At 41.2% G+C, this 20058-nt stretch overlaps 1 protein-coding gene across 1 annotated transcript in view; it reads right to left on the bottom strand.

The window, feature by feature from the left end:
- LOC134537002 (neprilysin-1) overlaps positions 1-3926 on the bottom strand; it is a 60246-nt gene extending 56320 nt beyond the window's left edge. Inside the window, exon 1 of the mRNA XM_063377157.1 lies at positions 3855-3926. The gene's annotated coding sequence lies outside the window, so the exon portion shown is untranslated. The remainder of the gene's footprint in view (positions 1-3854) is intronic.
- Positions 3927-20058: the final 16132 nt, after the last annotated feature.

The following is a 20058-nucleotide window of genomic DNA, read 5'->3' as shown; positions in this document are numbered from 1 at the left end:
TAGTACTAAATTTAAATATATCACTTGTCAAAAATTTAAGTGTTCAAATTAGCTAGAATGCACGAATAAGAATTAACGAGAAAATAAGTTGAAAACATTCAAGAATCATGGTCTACCATGCCTACCCCGGCACACATAGGCTACGGTGCGCAGAGCTTCACGATAAACAAAGAGATTTCAAAACTTCTCAAGATATCCGAGTGGGGTCTGCTTACGAAAAGCATTTAAGAGTTCGCTGAGGGCCAAAAAGTATTTTTGATTTTTGGATTAAAGTTTTTAAACTGTATTTTTAGAAGAGTTAAAATCGCTAAAAAGGCGTGTTTTCAGAGGAATTTTTAGGCGTAAAACAACCAGTACGGATTTTTGAAAGCACTCAAGGGACTTGAATTACACCTTTATATTCATTTCTCCGCCATATAATGTTACGGTCACCGCTAAAATATCACATTTATGCTGTGACGATGAGAAGACTGCGCGCCAGTCCAGAGGAGACACCGCGCTAGAAGCACCAGCGAGCGTCGCACTTATCGACAACGGATAATACACCAAAATCCGTTCCCTAAAAATAAGGGATTGCTCGTGTCCTACCGTGCACTTGTAATATGGTTAGGGTACAGGTGTTGCATATTAAATACCTAAATCCTTTTTTTCGTTTCTTTGTTTTTTTTCTAGGCGAATCCTCCTTTGTAAAGAACGGACATGTACTTTAATTTCTTATAGTGTGTGTGCCTGTAGCAAACACCTGAATCTCTCTGCACGAACTATCGAGAAAAGTTTAAAAAAACAAAATGACCGCCGTGACGTCACAATCCAAGATGGCGGGCATCGGCTCCGGCGCTTTTAAAACCTTCGAAAAACCTTGCCGCCGGAGACCCGTACACACGTGCTTCTCACACCCAATAGTTATCGGGGATGTAAAAACACGTCCGATACCTATCGGGCATCGTAAAAACACGCGCGATATAATCGGCTCGCGCGCCTGAGGGAGGCATCCCGGCCAGGAACTCGCATCGATCTGAGGCGCTGATGATGTTCGGAATTTTAAGAGCGGGCTGTAAAAACGAAGGACCACCCCTTCCCCCCCTCCCCGTTCAAAAAAAAACTCCCCGGGGGGCAGCTCTTCAACCAATCCCAGAGCGCGCTTCGCTCCTCCCGATTTTCTCTTGGGAATAACGGCGCTCCACGGAACCGTTTACCCAGGGCTGCACAAATCATAGACTAAACACACTGAAGGCCAGAATCATAATTTCGGATTGTTAGAGACCGGAAAAATTCGCGGATTCATTCGGTGATATGTTGAAATTCAATTACACATACATTTTAGATGATTTTGCTATTGGCTTTCTGTTCATCTGGACGAATCTCAACCGATTAAAAACCCTCAACCAAAGAAGGATCGAATAACAGACAAACCAGCCGAGACTACTCACTAGTCGGCAGCCAATGAACTTGCGTTATTTGCCCAAGTGTACAGGGGAATGTGCAGTCTATCCTGAAGGCCATCGAAACCGCGAATTTTTCCGGTCCCTACGGATTGTGGTAGTACTGGGAGGTCAGAGGCCTGGTAAATATTGTGGGGGAAGACCTAGGCCGTAAATTATTTTTTTTTTCACCACCGGGAATCTAAACGAGAACCTAAATCGATTAAGGAATTTAAATATTGTAAATAAATAATGTTTTATATAGTTTATGAAATTTTTTTTCAAAAATTTTAAATTAAAATTTACAGTTTTTTTTTAAATATGGTAGTCAAGTTCAAGTTCATGCATTTAGACGGGACCTTTTGAGGATACAGGCTCCACATAATAAGAGGAAAATCGCCTCTCTCTCTGAAGAAATTTGGCCTTTCTGGAATTTTTGAGGGATAATGATGCCTAAATGTTCCCTAGAAACGGGAATTTTTCGCTCGAAATAGGAAAAATTTTAGTCTTCTTGACGATTTTTGATTCGATTTTGAGGAATTTTGTGAAATTTTTAGCCTTCCGTGACATCCAAGATGGCGGTCGGCTCCTCAGCATAAGTCCTGTGATCGGAGTCCCTCTTTTTAAAACTATTGTGCAGTTTTTTTAATGCAGTTATACCAACCACTGCTGATTCTTGAATTCCATGTTTTTAGGGTCTTCAGAGACCGTATTCCAAATGCACGGTCTCAATTTAATCTCGTAAATAAAATAAGCCAACATCATTTTTACTTATTTTGCACCGACTTACTTCACAAAAGTCCACGCCAAATATCAAGCAGAACGAAACTGTGGCAGTGACCTTGGAAAGAGCGGCAATGTTGGCAACCCTGCATGCGCACAGTGGATCGCAGTGTTGTAAATAAAGTCACCGTCCAACATTCAAACTTGGGTAACGTAACTACCAGCGTTGCGGTTTACGAAACGCAGCGTTTGAAAACACGCTCCGCCGTGAATGAAAAGACTCGTTGGTCACAATGTGGTTTAAAAACGCGGCGTTCGAGCGAACGCGTGTGCAAAGGAGGGATTCCTTTGACGCGACGAAAGGAATCCCACCTTAAAGGAGTCTAAAGAAGTATAGATAAGGACACCTGTATTTCGCGAATACATCTCGTGACAGGCTATTTCACACATAACTGTAGCTTTTTTCTTAGAGGTTTGGCGAATTGCGGGCGTGCAGCAGTACGGTAACTACGTCCTCATTGGCCCCGTCGAGTGCGGGAAAACAGCCTTCACCGACCACAGCCAATAATTACAAGAAAAATCTACAGTGTTTTGTAAAATACCTTGACACGAAATGTATTCGCGAAATACAGGTGTCCCTAAGTATAGCTAGGGGCAGGCATTTTTCGTGGAAAAAAAAAAATCTGAGCGCCTATTAGACTGTAACAAGGTATACCCGCACCAGCGGTTTCTTCCTTGTGATTGGCGGCCGTCTGCGAGAGAAGTTATTGTACCTTATTTAAATGAGCCACTCAGGACGCGTTTTCCCTCCCGCATTGAATTTCAGAGATTGGTAGGGGCATGCAGATTTCGCGAAAAAAAAATCCGAGACTAGCTGAAAGTTAAAACATTGTAGCATCGTCTATGATTCCTGATTGGGTGAGTTCCTTTCATGTACATGTCGACTGTTCCATCACCAATCACAGTAATTCAGCGCGGAAGCAAACGCGTCCTGAGTGGCTGTGTCAAATAAGGCAACGATTTCTCTCGCAGACGGCTGCCAATCGCAAGGAAGAAACCAATAGTACGGGTATACCTTGTTGCAGTCTAAAACGCGTTCATATTTATTCGCGATAAATGCGTGCCCCTAGTTATTGGTGTTGTAACACTCGACATGCACCTGAAAGAAACACAGACGATGATACTACAATGTTTTAACTTTCAGCTAGGCTTGAAATATTTTTGCCCCTAAGTACAGCTTCAAAAAGAGCTGCAGTGTTTTGAAACATACCACGACCCGGTAAGTCTTCGCGAAACGCAGGAGACTCTTGTCTGTTGTCCGTGAGACGGCGGTGAACCCGATTCGGATATTCTCCAGTCGACGTCGTCTCCAAGACGCCGGTGAAGTATAAGTTCCACCTGCAGTTTGAAACCACTCGCCGCGCTCCCTAGCACGAGCGCCTGCAGGGGAGAGAGAGCCTGCTACCCGCCGTACAGGACCGTGCTGACGGTTGCGTACAACCCCCTGCTGCGAAACGACTTCCGGGGGCATGCATGGAGTTTTAGGAATCGTCAGAAGATGGCACCTTTTAACCTCGCCATCGCCGTATTGTTTCTACCACAACATTGCGGAAATGGTGCTTGATAACGTCTGATGAATATATAATCATTGATTATATGTTATTAAATGCGTGGTCGGCAGTGGCTGGTGGTTGGTGGTTGGAGACTCACCCTCGCAGTCCTCCCCGGGCAGCAAGCCGAGCAGCAGCACGCAGCAGCAGGCGAGCAGCAGGCCCGCCGCCACCGCCACCAGCGCCCGCTCGCGCCGCCTCCGCCTGCGGCAGCGCCGGGCCCCGGGCCGCGCCGCCCCCACCGCCCCCGCCCCCGCGGAGGCCAGCGGGTTCTCCCTGACGCGCACCTTGTGCTGCTCGGGCGAGGGCGGCGCGCGCAGGAAGCCGTTGTTGGCGCCGGGGGCGGCGGCGGGGGCGGGGACCAGGCCCTGCGCCGCCCCCGGGCCCTTGGCGGCGGCCGCGGAGCTCATGGTGCCACGCCGCCCGTGCGCTCCGCTCCTGCGCAACCACAAGACACTCGCTTCCCATCTCCACATCTCCACATGTCTCTGCTACACTTCTACAAGGCAGAGCATGAATCACACTTCCCGAACCTTCTATACCCTTTTTTTTTACAATCACTAGGGACTGGAAAAATTCGTAGTTTCGATTACCTCTAGGAAAGACTCCACGATCCTCCATGTACGCGGGAAAATTACACCTGCTCATTGGCTACTGACTCGTGACACCTGCTAACTGGGATGCTTGTGATTCGATACTTCTCACGTTGAGGGTCATTCATTGGCTCACAGTCCTTCAGGCAAACTGTGTTCCAATCACTGAAGCGGCAATAAGTTACACGCACTTGGATTCTAGCCTATCGCGAAATGAAACCGCGAATTTTTCCGGTCTCTAACATTCACGAACACTAACAGCAAATATTTTTTTTTATAGGGGCAACGTGGGAAACTGGCAAGAAATACGCGAGACAAGTGATGGCAGCGATCCTGGCGGAGTTAAGTGGACCTACGATGTGTTCCAAGTGCGTGGAACTACATTCATAGTTGAATATTAGTGTCATCATGGCGGCGTTGTGAGTTGAAAATAACTAAGCAGCAGTGCAGTGAATATTCTCGCGCTTCGCCAATGCTGGATAGTTCAGTGTTTCCCATGTTGACTTACTAACGATGTTTGCTAACATGCTCTAACGTGTGGGCGCCGCGAGGAATTAAAAGTATTATTTAGACGCCGACGACTACACTTGTCATGATAATCACACCAGACTTCAAAAAGTAGCCAACGCCAAGTCCTATGCCACGTCAAACTAAAAACTAAAAATTTAGAACGGATGCTTTTATTGGAAGCGATATCAAAATATTTGGAATTGAAAGATAGGCATTTGCTTTCTCTTTACAACGGGTAGGGACCGGAAAAATTCGCGGTTTCGGTGGTCTTCAGGATCGACTGCACATTCTCCTGTACACTGGGCATTGGTTGTTGACTTGTAAGTCGTCTCAGCTGTTTTGTCTGTGATTCGATCTTTCGTTGCTTGAGGGTTTATAATTGGTTGAGATTCGTCCAGATGAACAGTAAGCCAATAGAAAAATCATCTAAGAGGTATATGTGTTTGAATTCTAGCCTATCACCGAATGAATCCGCGAATTTTGCAGGTCTCTAGTAATATCTGGAAAGGAACTCGATAGGAACAAAGAGAATCGCAAAATTGTCATCACACTGTGGGAAATTATAGAAAATTTATGAAAATGTTCCTCTATTAAACGAAATATTCTTTATTGTTCTTCTTAGCCACTACGCCGTCCTCCAGTTTTTAAGAGTTCTTAGTCGAGGTTAAACATTCTGGTGGGAGGAAGAATAGCGTGTTTATTGTGTACGTAACAAGTTTATGACCGTTAGGCAACACTTCAAGGTGATTCTTGTGAGTTCCTTTTTAAAGCACAAAAAAAAAAAACGGTACAGGTAAATTTACGAAGAAATCCCCAAATTTACGAAGTTCCGTGAATAATCTGTAACCACTGTTCCTTCATAAATTTAAGGATAGAATTTCAACGGTGCATGTAGCGAGTATTGTTGAACAAACATGATACAACAAGAAATTAGCCATACAACTCCTTAATAACCACGGAGTGTTTGTATGCAATTTTTACCATATTAACGATTGAAGTTAAAATGAGAACGATCGACTACATCCTTTACTATATGGACAGTAAAACTTTTTTTTGTAATTACGTTTAACGTTAATGTGTTGTTAAAATCTTTATTTATGATAGAATTGTTGTTAGTCTTCCTGTTCCTTTCAAGCTTTTTAACAAACTCTAGCATTAACCTTCATGAGGCAACGTTTTTTTTTTATAACCATTTGCTAACCAAATTGACTTTAACTTTAAAACACTACACTCACTGTATATACTAATAAAAACTTCCATTATTAAAACCACGCGTGGTTTGCTATTTAGTGGTGTTTCTCATTTATGCTTAAATTATTAACACAGCAAATATTTCACACACACACTCCCCTTACATCTTACTACCATGGTCATAATATAAGTTTTATTTTCTGGTCTTGTAATAGTTTCTTACAAGACTGGAATTTTCGCCAATCAAATAACTTGACGGTGTTATGTAAAAATGGGTCAATCCACAAATATTTCGAGCTGAGTAAATTGCGAGTGTGAGATGCACTCTCTCAGGATATCGTTTATTTATCCGTAAACTTTGTCTGTGACGAACAGCGTCGATTGATCAAATCATTACAGGAATCCTTATAACGTGTCTAAAATAACGTAAACATAAAAATAATGAGTAACTTAATTATTTTTGTATCGTGGGAGTATTCCACGTGAAAAGCGCGTGAAGAAATTCGCGTTAATATTTTAAGTTTACCAAACACAATTTTTGAACGACGTCCTCATTGGATATTTGGGTATTTTGGTACATGTATCATCTGAAGGTCAAGAAATGATCACAGCATTGCGAGGTTTATTCCACCCAATCTCACGCAATCCGGGCATGAGCAGCAACCAATGAACAGAATTAATAGACACCGGATTGTTTATGTACGAGAAAAGGTCCGGGGATTAGCGACAGTTGGTTTGTATGTCCATAGTGATAGGGGTTAAGGTTAACTCTCAATAATACGTAGAGACCGGAAAAATTAGCTGATTCATTCGGTGATAGGTTAAAATTCAAATACATATACATTTTAGATGATTTTGCTATTGGCTTACTGTTCATATGGACGAATCTCAACCAATTAAAAACTCTCAACCAAAGAAGGATCGAATCACAGACAAAACAGCCGAGACGACGTCAGCAGCCAATGAACTTGCGTTATTTGCCCGAGTGTACAGGGGAAAATGCAATATATCCTGAAGGCCATCGAAACCGCGAATTTTTCCGGTCCCTATGTATAGGTAGATTAGACAGACGATCATGAATGTTAAGAACTTATAAATCATTAAACTCAATAATGTTTTGCTCTGATGTTTATTAATATATTTTCAGTTTGACCACTCGTAAACAATTACATTTCTAATCCTCGATCAATATTTGTATCAAGCATCAAATTTAAATTATGTTCAAGCGTTAAGTTAAAATCATTTAATGCAAGCAGCTAAACAAAACAAAAACACATTAAAACGTTTTGAGTTAGTAAAGATTGCCGGCAATAACATGCTAAAATTGTGGAGGTTATAATTTAATTCGTCCGTCTAAAGTTACAGCTTGGAAAGCTTTAGACGGACGGTTGTATGGAATTTTTTCGGGCGTTCTGATTGGTTTAAGGGCACGTGATTGACGGTCGGATGGGAAACGAATAGACGCTACGGATATTGGCGAGATCAGCTTTAAGCTGGAATCACAACAGCTCTTCGCCTCCGTCCATCTGTCGATCAGCCAATCAGAGGGCCCGAAAAATTCTATCCGTCCGCCCGTTAAAAGCTTGGCATGCCATAAATTTTGACGGACAACATGGATTATTATCTATGATTGGGTTGCACAAGTCAAATTGTTACAAGAATACAGGCCTGTTGCGTTTGTATTTGTTCGTTCAAATGCTTTGCCCTCCCGAAAAAACTTCCGTAAATGCTTCCAAGCATGGAATCAACATTAGGACAGGAGCGCATCGCTAGCAAAAGAGAGTAATTTTAAAGAAGATAAGTTCAAATTTGAAATAAGTTTATTACTTTGTTCGTAATAAAATTATACACCATAATTTTTGATCACACCTCTTAGTAACGCGAATTCGTTGCAGAACAACACCGCAATTGTTAAATTTCAAGTCCAAACAATTAATTTACAACTGGTTTATTTTTTCCCCCGAGGATACAATACCTATAGGAACACGACATTAATAGCAAGCATTACCGATATAAATCTCTGAGAGAAAAACTTCGATTGTTGGCAGCACTGATTTGGGAAAACATTTAGATGGACGAATGAAGTAGTGTTATAAGTCGCTTGGCGTTGACAGAGGAAATAGTGGCGGAGTCGACGGGCTATTGTTAGGGGCAGGCATTTTTCGCGGAAAAAAAAAATCTGAACGCCTATTGGACTGCAACAAGGTATACCCGCTCCAACGGTTTCTTCCTTGTGATTGGCGGCCGTCTGCGTTTACTTCCGCACTGAATCACTGTGATTGGTGTTGTAACACTCGACATGTACCTGAAAGAAACTCGGCCAGTCACGAAACACAGACGATACTAGTGTTTTAACGTTCAGCTAGTCTTGAAATATTTTCGCGAAATATGCATGCCCCTAGCTATTGTTAGAGACCGGAAAAATTCGCGGATTCATTCGGCGATAAGCTAGAATTCAAATACATAAACCTCTTAGATTATTTTGCTATTGGCTTACTGTTCATCTGGACGAATCTCAATCAATTAACAACTCTCGACCAAAGAAGGATCGAATCACAGACAAACCAGCTGAGACGACTTACAAGTCAGCAGCCAATGAACTTGCGTTATTTGCCCGAGTGCACAGGGGAATGTGCAGTCTATCCTGAATGCCATCGAAACCGCGAATTTTTCCTGTCCCTAACTACAGTGTTTTTATTTTCGCGAAATATGCATGTCCCTAGCTATTGTTAATTCCGGGTTTACTCCACAGAAGCGTCCACGGCTCGGGCGGTGGCATTGTTGGAAGTGGCAGCTATACGCGCGCACTCACCTGTTCTGGGGCTCCGCTCCATGACCCTGTTCGCCTTCCTCTATGGCGCGCTCTGTTCGCCGGCGACGACGCTAGCCTCCGTGGCGATCAGCCCGCGCATCGCAGTGCGACGCGCGCCCGAGCAGGAGTGCGACGGTTTGAAGGTGCGGACAACAACGGCTCTCGGTAGCTTGTTGCCCGCGGAGGGGGGGGGGGGGGGGGGGAGGTGGCTACCCGGGGGGGCCGGCCTCGGGCGACTCCGGCCGCGCTCGGCCGCGCTCGTGCGGGCGGGGTGGGGGGTGCTCGCGCGCTCGCGGCCCGTGGCACACGCCGCGCAGCGCTGTCGTGCCGGGACTGCGGCAACCTGTTGCCCGCGAGCTGCGCCAGGCTTAATCTGTTTGGGGAGGGGGGGGAGGGGGGACAAGCGATGTCTCAGTGAAGGCAGCCGTTACAACACCTGGAATCACAAACAAACCAACATCTAGGGACCGGAAAAATTCGCGGTTTTAAATGGCCTCCAGGATGGACTACACATTCCCCTGTACACTCGGGCAAACAATTAAAGTTCAATGGCTGCTGACTTGTAAGTCGTCCCGGCTGGTTTGTCTGTGATTCGATCCTTCTTTGGTTGAGGGTTTATAATTGGTTGAGATTCGTCCAGATGAACAGTAATCCAATAGCAAAATCATGTAAAAGGTATATGTATTTGGATTTTAACCTATCTCCGATTGAAACTGCGAATTTGTCCGGGCTCTAACTATCTGTTATCTTAGAAAAAAAAAGTTAACAATTGTTTTGTAAATACTAACCTATAGTTAGAGACCGGAAAAATTCGCGAATTCATTCGGCGATAGGTTAAAATCCAAATACATATACCTTTTAGATGATTTTGTCATTGGCTTACTGTTCATCTGGACGAAACTCAACCAGTTATAAACCCTCAACAAAAGAAGGATCGAATCACAGACAAACCAGATGAGACTACTCGCAATTTGGCAGCCAATGAACTTGCGTTATTTGCCCAAGTGTACAGGGGAATGTTCAGTCTATCCTGAAGGCCATCGAAACCGCAAATTTTTCCGGTCCCTACCTATAGTGCTTAGAATTTACTAACAGATGTGAAAACAACATATCTGGATAGTAAAATGCATATCGCGAGGTGGCGCTGTGGGTTAACATCTTTGTTCGTGATCGCATTTAAAGTAGCCCGCCTAGTCAAGGGGCGTATCTATGTGTCAGTGAGGCGGGATGATAAGTGCGACGCTCGCTGGTGCTTCTAGCGCGGTGTCGCCTCTAAGCGCAAAGCTGTGAACTGCTACGTAGTCTTCTCGTCGTGCATTGGTGAAAGTATGAAATTGAAGCGGAGAAATGAAGACAAAAGTGTAATGCTAGTCCCTTGAGTGCTTTCAAGAATATGTACCGTATGTTTCATGCATAAATGTTATTCTGGAATAAAAGGGCATTTTGACTATATTCACTCTTCCAAAAATACAGTGTAAAGACGAAACACGTAAACATAATTACGCATTCGGCATTCGTAGAGACCGGAAAAATTCGCGGATTAATTCGGCGATAAGCTAGAATTAAAATACATACCTATACCTCTTAGATAGGGACCGGAAAAATTCGCGATTTCGATGGCCTTCAGGATAGACTACACATTCCCCTGTACACTTGGGCAAATAACGCAAGTTCATTGGCTGCTGACTTGTAAGTCGTCTCATCTGGTCTGTCTGTGATTCGAGCCTTCTTTGGTCGAGAGTTTTTAATTGGTTGAGATTCGTCCATATGAACAGTAGGCCAATAGCAAAATCATTTAACAGGTATATTTATTTGAATTTTAACCTATCGCCGAAGAATCCGCGAATTTTTCCGGTCCCTACTCTTAGATGATTTTGCTATTGGCTTACTGTTCATCTGGACGAATCACAACCAATTAACAACCCTCAACCGAATAAGGATCGAATCACAAACGAACCAGCTGAGACAACTTACAAGTCAGCAGCCAATGAACTTGCGTTGTTTGCCAAGTGTACAGAGGAATGTGCAGTCTATCCTGAAGGCCATCGAAACCGCGAATTTTTCCGGTCCCTACTCATTCGTCTTCAGCGTATTCCAAATGATTTTCGTAAACAGACAACAATTTTTAAATCACTTTTTTTTTCCTGTAGCTCTGTACACCGTATGTGTGCCCGGGTAGGCGGGGCCCATAACTATTCTTCTTAGCGAGTCATTTTAAAACCATATATCAAACTTCTAACACTAACGGTTATACAACTAGGGTCTTGTTTGCTACCCATTTGCTTTCAAGAGTGTCCTCTACCATAGACTAATACCTAGAGACATGCAAAATTCGCGGATTCATTTCGCGATACGCTAGCATCAAAACAGCTATACCTTCGTACCGCTTCTGCGATTGGCCCACATTTTATCCGGGGAACTGTGAGCCAATGGGAAACACTAAACCAAGAAAGTGCCGAATTACGGACAGCCTAGTTGAGACGTCTCACGCGTCAGTAGCCAATGAACAGGTGTCATTTCCGCTAGTATTTAAAGGACTGTGGAGTCTATCCTAAAGGTCAATGAATTCGCGAATTTTGCAGGTCTCTAAATACCTCCATGATTACATGAAAGACTTCATAATCGGTAAAAAAAAAAAAAAATCAGGGCGGTATCATTAGATAGTTTCCTTGAATGATAACTATCCGGGAGAAAAATATTTGTATAACATTTATCTGACACCTAACTACTGTTACAAGGAAAATTTTCAGTTACGTTGATTTAAAGAGATGAAATTTTGGTCCTTAGAGAAATTAATAGCACATAATAATCGAAGCCTGTATGTTACGTATAAAATTGTAACTTATTAATGATGTTGGTTGAATAGTCCTCAATTTATTTATATTCCGGAAGGGTGATATTCGTAGCTACGTCACTATCTCGTTATAATCATTATTGCTTGGTGAATGGCGTGGAGTATAGTGGGTGGGGGGCAAAAGTACTCACACCTCCTAGAGTCGCACCCGCCATGGCTGCCATTGCTGAGGAAAAGTCACAGAGCACCAAACGGATAGAGAAGTCACTAAAACAGATTTTGCGATCTCCACCTCTATCAATACATGAACAAAACTTTGTTTCCACATTTGCTACGTCGTACCATTGTTACCTAGTGGGAAGTTATTACTACGAGCGAATATTATTTTGTTCTAAAACCACAACAAAGGAAAAAATATAGGCCTATATAGTTTTAATTTTCTTCATTTTGTTCATTCCTGTACGAATTATAATTATCATAGTCCATGAAGCTTAATCCTTAGAAACGTTAGTAATTCACCTTTAAACTGTATAATCAAAAGAGACGCGAGTTTTCAACGGACACGGGAAATATAAGAAAAGAACATTCGCATTTTAAACGTTACTGGTTAAGAATCGATCATCTACAAAAATATATATATATATATATATATATATATATATATATATATATATATATATATATATATAGTCATTGTTCAGGCCATACTAAGCTGTAAGCAAAACTTATGATAGTTAATAACATGCTACATTAAATTACCTCTATTTTGTCGCATGCAAGACTGAAACAGTAAAGCATTTGATATCTTTTCGTTTCTCCCATCATCGCGTGAACACACCCTGGTGCGAGAGTCACCCCACTATCCTCCCCTCTCCCCCCCCCCCCTCCCCGTAAAACACGGAGAGCCGTTGAAAGAAGCTGCAACGTGTACGAGCGTCCTCGCCGCCTCGTGTAGCAGCGCCTTGGTGGCTCGCCGATCGATCCGCGCCTGTCGAGCAGGCAGGCGCTCCCTCACCTGCACGGGCGCGCGCGGTCGCGCACGAGCCGCGTTCCGTTTCTCGCACCGATGCACGGTGGCAACTCGCACGTCTCACACTTTTCACCAATACATATATATATTTTTTATCTGCTCTTCCGTATTCTACGCAACGTGAACTTGCCAAGTACACATTTCGTTGTCTATCAACTCACTCAAACCCTAACAAAAAAAAAATCACCTCGTTTTCGCCCAGGTCTCATGCACTTCAGATCACGGATACGATGATTCACGTGGTTGATCCGCAGAACGGCGCGGCGGCTCACGTTAATGCCTCTACAGGAGTTAACGGAACGCCTGCTCCCTGCGCATAGCGTGCACGAGTGCACGTAGTGTCGTCAACTCGCTTGCGCACGCTGGCCGGTTGGAGAGGGAGCGAGAGAGAAAGAGAGAGAGATATATATATATAGAGAGAGAGAGAGTCGACGTTTTTACCTCCCCCTCCATTGTTTCTGTCATCGTCCACCCTTCCGCCCGGCTGCTTGATTAGGTTGTCGAGGGTTGGGAAGGGAGGATGCAGCGCCGGGAGGAGGTAATTGGGTGAGGAGGGGGGAGAAGTGAAGCGAGCCATCGAAACCTCCTGCAACCACCTGCTACGTGTTTACCTTCACCCCTCCCCTCCCCCCTCCCAGTAGACCACAGCAAAACCCCTTTCACTGTCGTCCGCACAATTTCTGTCCCCGACATACACGTCTGTGTTTGTCCTTCATTTCCATTAGACACTTCCCCCCCCCCCCCCAAACCACCTGTCCCCTTCAACCAGGGGGAACTCGCCGTTATTTCGAAAAAAAAAAAAAAAGGAGAGCGCTTCAATATGCCAGTCCCGTCGTTACGACTACTATTTTGTTTTACCGATCACGTGTCCGGAGTTCTCAGCCGCGCAGGGAATTGGACGAAATATTATGGCTGGCATTGGTTTTGTCCACGGTGTACATCACTGTGCGTTCGAGAGCTTGCTTCTTCGGTGCCAATGTCCTGGTGACAGAAGCAGTATCTACGAAGCGGCGGCCATGTTGTTTTTATATCCGTAGAGAGAGAGAGCGGCCGCAGCGTTGAACGGCTTGATGCAGAGTGTTTAAAAAGGGGGGAGAGGGGAATTTTCCCCATGGACCGGGCACCATGAATAGCCCTGTTGAGTTACGAGATTCTTTTTTTAAATTTTTTTAATGCTCGTGTTTTCCCTGCAAGTGGGACGAAAGTCCAAGTACAAGTCCATTGCTAATAGAATTCACTGTAAACATTACAAGTTATGCAACACGTAGATGTCACATTAAGAGCTATCGCCACTGTAACATATACAGACTTTAGATATTTTTTTTTGACGTGACAACGTCTAATAAATCGATGAACGCCGGCTGCACGCAAGAAAAATAGTCCCGTTACGCACATTGTCCCGTTACGCTCATTGTACGCTTGCGCGGCATCTATCTCTCTTCCACTCGATTCGAACAACCATCGATTTGACTTTTTCGAGGCACATTAAACTTGAAACACTCCCATTCGTTCCCTACTTTGCCTATCATCGTCCTATCCTTAACAGAATAACACAGATTGGAAGAAGTTAAATAGCAAACATGTATAAAAGTTAAGTTAAAATAATCTCTTCGTTAAAGTAATAAACATATTTGAATTAATGAGTGAAAATTAAAGTTAATTATCAATTAAATTGTAGATTTCATTTCACTCCTTCTTTGTATACATACAAAATAGTGATAATTCAATAAAAATAATTCAATTTTATTCATAAAAGTATGCAATCATTTCATCAATGTTTTGTTATGACGTCACGTTAAACTATCGTCCGTAAACCGACTTTACAGACAAGCAATTTTTTTAAATATATATTTAAACGACAAATACTACTAAAACGTTCACCCAAATTTGTTTCTAGTTAACTTCAAATTTTTATTTATTGCACTGAACCTTCTATGCACGTGTTCAACTCAGAAATTTCCGAATGTTTTTTCCAACATTCTAACGGAGAAACGCCTTATTGTTGCCAGCTATGCAACACGCATGGAGGTTGTGCTTTGAATGCTTGCAGCACTACCAGGCTGGGAATGTACGATAAAACGCAACAAGTGGATTTATTTGCCGCTAAACTCGTCCTCGCTCACAATAACTGTCGTTTCTTAGAGTGTATTTCTCTCTCTCTCTCTCTCTTTCTCTCTCTCTCTTTCTCTCTCTCTCTCATTCCGAGAGTGGTTTCCTAGCCTGCCAACGAACTGCGCTGGAAGCAGGGGCATCGGCGGTCCGTACAGTTATCTTCAGATCATTCACGGAAGTGGTGTGCGACCCGTATCCTTCCGCGGATACCAACGCAACGAGGCGTGGCGCAAATAGTCCGCGCGGAGGACCGCAGCGCATGTGGTCATCCGCTGTCTCGATCCGAGCGTCTCCCCGCGGCACGGAGTGCAACTAAATTCGAACGTTCGGACACGTCATACGCACGTAACGGACCCAGATAAACTGTTCCGATACGAGTTGCAACACACTGAAACTCATGACTTGCAATCTAGTTCTAAAATAAAACATATGCAATTAAAATTCTAATTTGTTTCTTCGTCTCCATGGCAACGGCTATTGCATTGTTGATGCCTTCTGCGTCTCTTGGCGTTGTTTTTAGGTAGATTTCAAAGAAATTCTGCATAATTTTTTAAATATATTTTTTGCTTTATGGTCCATAGACACCAAAACCATTAACTCAAAAAGTTTATATGTATGTATATGTATCATGATTTTGTAAACACGATAACTTTCGCATTTTTTCTCAAATCACTTCCAGACTGATACATAAAATCTAGTAGTGGAAAATCTTTGCGAGTTGTTAATGGGCAATATACAACCAAGTGGTAGAAATGGGGAAGGTTAAAAAAAATTACAGAAAAATCGTTTTAACTCCCGTAATATGGAAAATATCAGATCTGTTTGAGCGTTTTATAACTCGTTGGAGTAATGCCAAAATATTTTGTCGGAAAAAGTTTTTATATGACCAACCATAACTGCGGGTCTGAAAAAAATAAGGGTTGGTGGACAAAAAAAATCATAACTCTGTTCATAGGTAAAGCATAGAAGTTTTACTAATTATGTATTAATCATATAATTTTGATTCAAAACTTTTGTCTGAAACAATTTTTGATACGACGAACCATTGTTGAAGGTTTTTGACGTGACGTCTAATAAATCAATGAACGCCGGCTACACGCACGAAAAAGTGTCCCGTTACGCACATTCTTCCGTTACGCTGTGCCCCGTTACGCTCATTGTTCCGTTACGCTGTGTCCCGTTACGCTCATTGTACGCTTGCGCCGCACCGACAGAAGTGAAAACTTAAAACTTTGTTTATAAATGTGTAATATGAAATAATTTCTACGTCAAATGTACGTAAGGAAATGAATCTGATTACTAGTATAATTTCAAGTATTTATTATTTTATTATTAAAAAAAGTAGCATCTGTCGGTGAGGGCAGTAATAATAGGTTATGTTATGTTAGATATTTGATTACAGTTTATTTATATGAAAACTTGTTCATAATTATATTTAAACTTATTAGCTAAACGCCAATTTTTAAAATTAATTACAAGTCAATTACACGTGAACTGTTTCGTCGACTGTTTATAAAGTGAAGTGAAAAGTTAATGTTTTTTTCATTGCTTATTACAACAACAATTTCGGCAATAAAGGTTAATTATTCTTGCATTTTAAAAATCTGATTACTAGTATAATTTCAAGTATTTATTCTTTTATTATTGAAATAAAAATAATTCAATTTTATTCATAAAAGTATGCAATCATTTCATCAATGTTTTGTTATGACGTTGTCACGTTAAACTATCGTCCGTAAACCGACTTTACAGACAACCAATTTTTTTTCTTAAAATTAAATTAATATTTCATAACCTCGAAATGCAATCTCAGTGGTTGCCATGCGCTACGTTTCCGCGCGTTGCGGAAGCAGCTGACGTGACGTTGATCCGTCTCCGTCTACGTGACGTAGTGAGAACGTAACGTAGCGATCTTGCTCTGTCTTTCTCGATACGTGAGCCGGCAGGTTCGATACTTCCTCTCGCGCAGCACCGCCCTCTCTGATTGGCTGCGCCGGCTGTGCCGCTGGCTACAAGGTCGCGCAGTGGTCTCGCATTCACCACTGCTTCGCAGCATATTTTAGAAAAAAAATATCAAAAAACGTCACAACAAAATTTTCATAGGTCAAGCCAGGAGGTTATGGGTCGCAGTAAGCGACCTGGGACTCCTACACGGGCCTCGGGGTTCGATGCCAAGTCGCGGCACTCGGGCCCCTAGGCCCACACTGGCGATGATGATATCCCCTTGTCAGTCAGACGTGAGTCTGCTTGGGATTGCTTCATTAAGCTATTATTCTGAGCGCAGTGGTCTGCACTACGAATACACACGAATACACGGCGGAAGACAGACTTTTTTTTCCTAATTTTTTTAAGTTATACTTATTTAGGTGCGTTATGAATGGAGCGAAAATATTATGATTTTTTTTTGTTTAAAAACTCAATGCACCAAGCACTGAATAACTTAGAACGAATTACATATTATGCCTACTAAGGTAATCCCTGATGATGGAGACTGCAATGTCAACCGAAACGTCGGTGAACTATTCCCCAAGAACACGGCTACAACCCAGAAGCCAAGCTACCTCAGACAATGGCCGCGAAAGCCTGAGAACATTATTATACTAAGGTAATTATTCAATTTTTTTGATCTTCATAAACTATCTTTCATCCCTTGCACTTATAACGTGGTCGTATAAAAATTTGCTTTGTACCAAAGTTTATGATGATAATAAAATGGTTTGAAATAATTTCCAAATGATTTGATACTAAGAAAATTTTGAATATATATAAATATTTTTTTAATTTCAACCCTTTTTTTTACGGTAATATGTAATTCGTTTCATCAAAAATTATTTCAGTCAAAATTTTAGATAAAGTTTAGGATTCATACAATAAATTATAACGGATTTGATAGTATTCTTTCAAACTTTGCAGTAATGGTTGTTGGATAAAAAATTATTTTTACCAAAAGTTTTTTACAATAATTAGAAAGTTAAACAAAAATAAGAATAGATTAGATAGCTTACATAGTAGTGAATTTTTTATTTTATTTTCTTATTCCAACCAAAAGTTTTTCTTAACCCCTTACAATAATGCTAATTCAACCCCTGTTTATTCCACCCTTGCAAAATGGTAGTTCATAAAAAAATTATTTCAGACGAAATTTGTAGATAATCATTCATGGTTTTGCAATAAATAAGAACAAATTTGATAGTGTACATGGTACAGAAATAAAGAATTTATTTTTTAACCTGTTTTTTTTTTCCAATCCCCTACAGTAATAGTTCATCTCTTCAAAAATTATTTCAGATAAAGATTTTGGATAAAAAAAAAAGATTTACAAACAATACAAACTGATTTTATGGTGATTATGAATTAATTTTTTGTATTTTAACCCCTCTATATCCACCCTAATCAGCAATAGTTAGTGGTATAAAAAATTGTTTAAGACAAAATGTTTAGATAATATTTATAAGCTTTGAAAACAATTTGAACTGATTCAATATTGTAATTATTTAAAGAGTTGTTACTTTTTTTTGTCCTACAATCCCTGTTATGTTCCACCACTTGCAGTAACAGTTGGTCGCAAAAAAATATTACAGACAAAATTTAAGAAAATAATTTATGGTTTTACAATAAATAATAATGGATTTAATAGTGTAAATGTAATGGAATTTATGAATTTTCTTTTAAATTCGACCCCTATTTGTTAAATCCCGTTTCTGCAATGGTTCGTTTTATCAAGAATTGTTTTAATTATTTTTTTTAAAAATAACAATTCTACCATTTAGAAATAAATTGAACGGAATCGATAGTGTGCTTACTAAGGGAGTTATGAATTTTTTTGTCCCCAACATAGTTTTTTCCACCCCTTGCAGTTATGATTGGTCGTATCGGAAATGCATTTAGACAAAAGTTATTTGGTACTACCCCAACGAGTTATAATACGTTCAAACGCATATGATATTCATCATATTATGGGAGTTATAGCGATTTTTCCGTTTTTTTAACCTTCCCCATTTTACCTCTTTGGTTGGATATTGCCCATTAACGAACCGAGATTTTCCATTATTATATTTTATGTATAATTTTGGAAGTGATTTGCAAAAAATTACGGCAGTTATCGTGTTCATAAAAATTTGACACACACACACACTTTTGGGTTAACGATTGTTTTGGGGTCTGGACCATCATGAAATGAAAAACCATATAAAACATTTTCATGGTAATGGCTACAATAGGTAGTATTACTTCGAAATATACTTAATATATTGAACCGACCACAGAGTTAAAGTGGTTACTGGAGTGTGGATTGTTTTTTTTTTTTTTTTCCCTATATCTCTAGTTATTACGTATTAAAGATTCATGGGGTTTATGGAATAAATGGGGGGAACCCCCCCCCCCCTTCACAATCGCCCCTCTCACAAGCCCTTCTCTGGACGTGGGCGAAACACGATGAGCTTCCGTACGAAAAAAATAGGCCTTTTGTGGGAATTGGGGGGGGGGGGGGGGAAGTCATGAAAGTGGGGACCCAGCGGCATAATTTATTTCTTCCGCGGCGCTGCTGAGACGTTAAAAGTGGCCACGCCCTATTTCTTTTTACGGTTATTTTATGGCCTCTAAAGAAAAAAAAAGTAATTTCAGGAAATGAGCTCTTTCCTTACAGAACGCAGCCTATACTGAGGTCTTGCTCCAGTTCTACGCATTTCGGTATAGCAACGCGGTCTCGCGACCCGAATTCCGTCGACAACAGCTGCTCAGTTTTCATCAGCTTTTTTGACGACTCTTTCCATATCTACAAATATCTTAAAAAAAAAAAAAAAAAAAAAAAAAAAACCGACAAACTTCAATACAAAATATCGTTCCCTATTTAACCCCCTTAGCAGATTAATTTTCAAAAATCCTTTCTTATCTTAGTGCTCACGTACGTTATATAAGAAACTCCTATGCAAAATTACATGCTTCTAGACCACCGGTTTAAGTTGAGCATTGTCTGTCAGTCAATGTTAAAGTTTTATTGAGTGTGTCTATATATATATATATATATATATATATATATATATATATATATATATATATATATATATATTAGTGTTACGAATGGGGAAAACAGGTCCGCAAAGGATAGTCAAATTAGTTTAACTAGCGATACATTTGTTTACATATTAGTTAAATCACAACAGTTTAGATGTCTGTTCACACATTTATTGCCGTTTCGCAAGTACACTTACTCCGCTGGAGCTGGGCTCGACAGTGGTTCTCTCTACTGCTCGTCTCTTACCC

The sequence above is a fragment of the Bacillus rossius genome, chromosome 11 (genome assembly GCF_032445375.1).
Source record: "Bacillus rossius redtenbacheri isolate Brsri chromosome 11, Brsri_v3, whole genome shotgun sequence".
Taxonomy (NCBI): domain Eukaryota; kingdom Metazoa; phylum Arthropoda; class Insecta; order Phasmatodea; family Bacillidae; genus Bacillus; species Bacillus rossius.
This window is presented reverse-complemented; position numbering and strand designations above follow the sequence as displayed.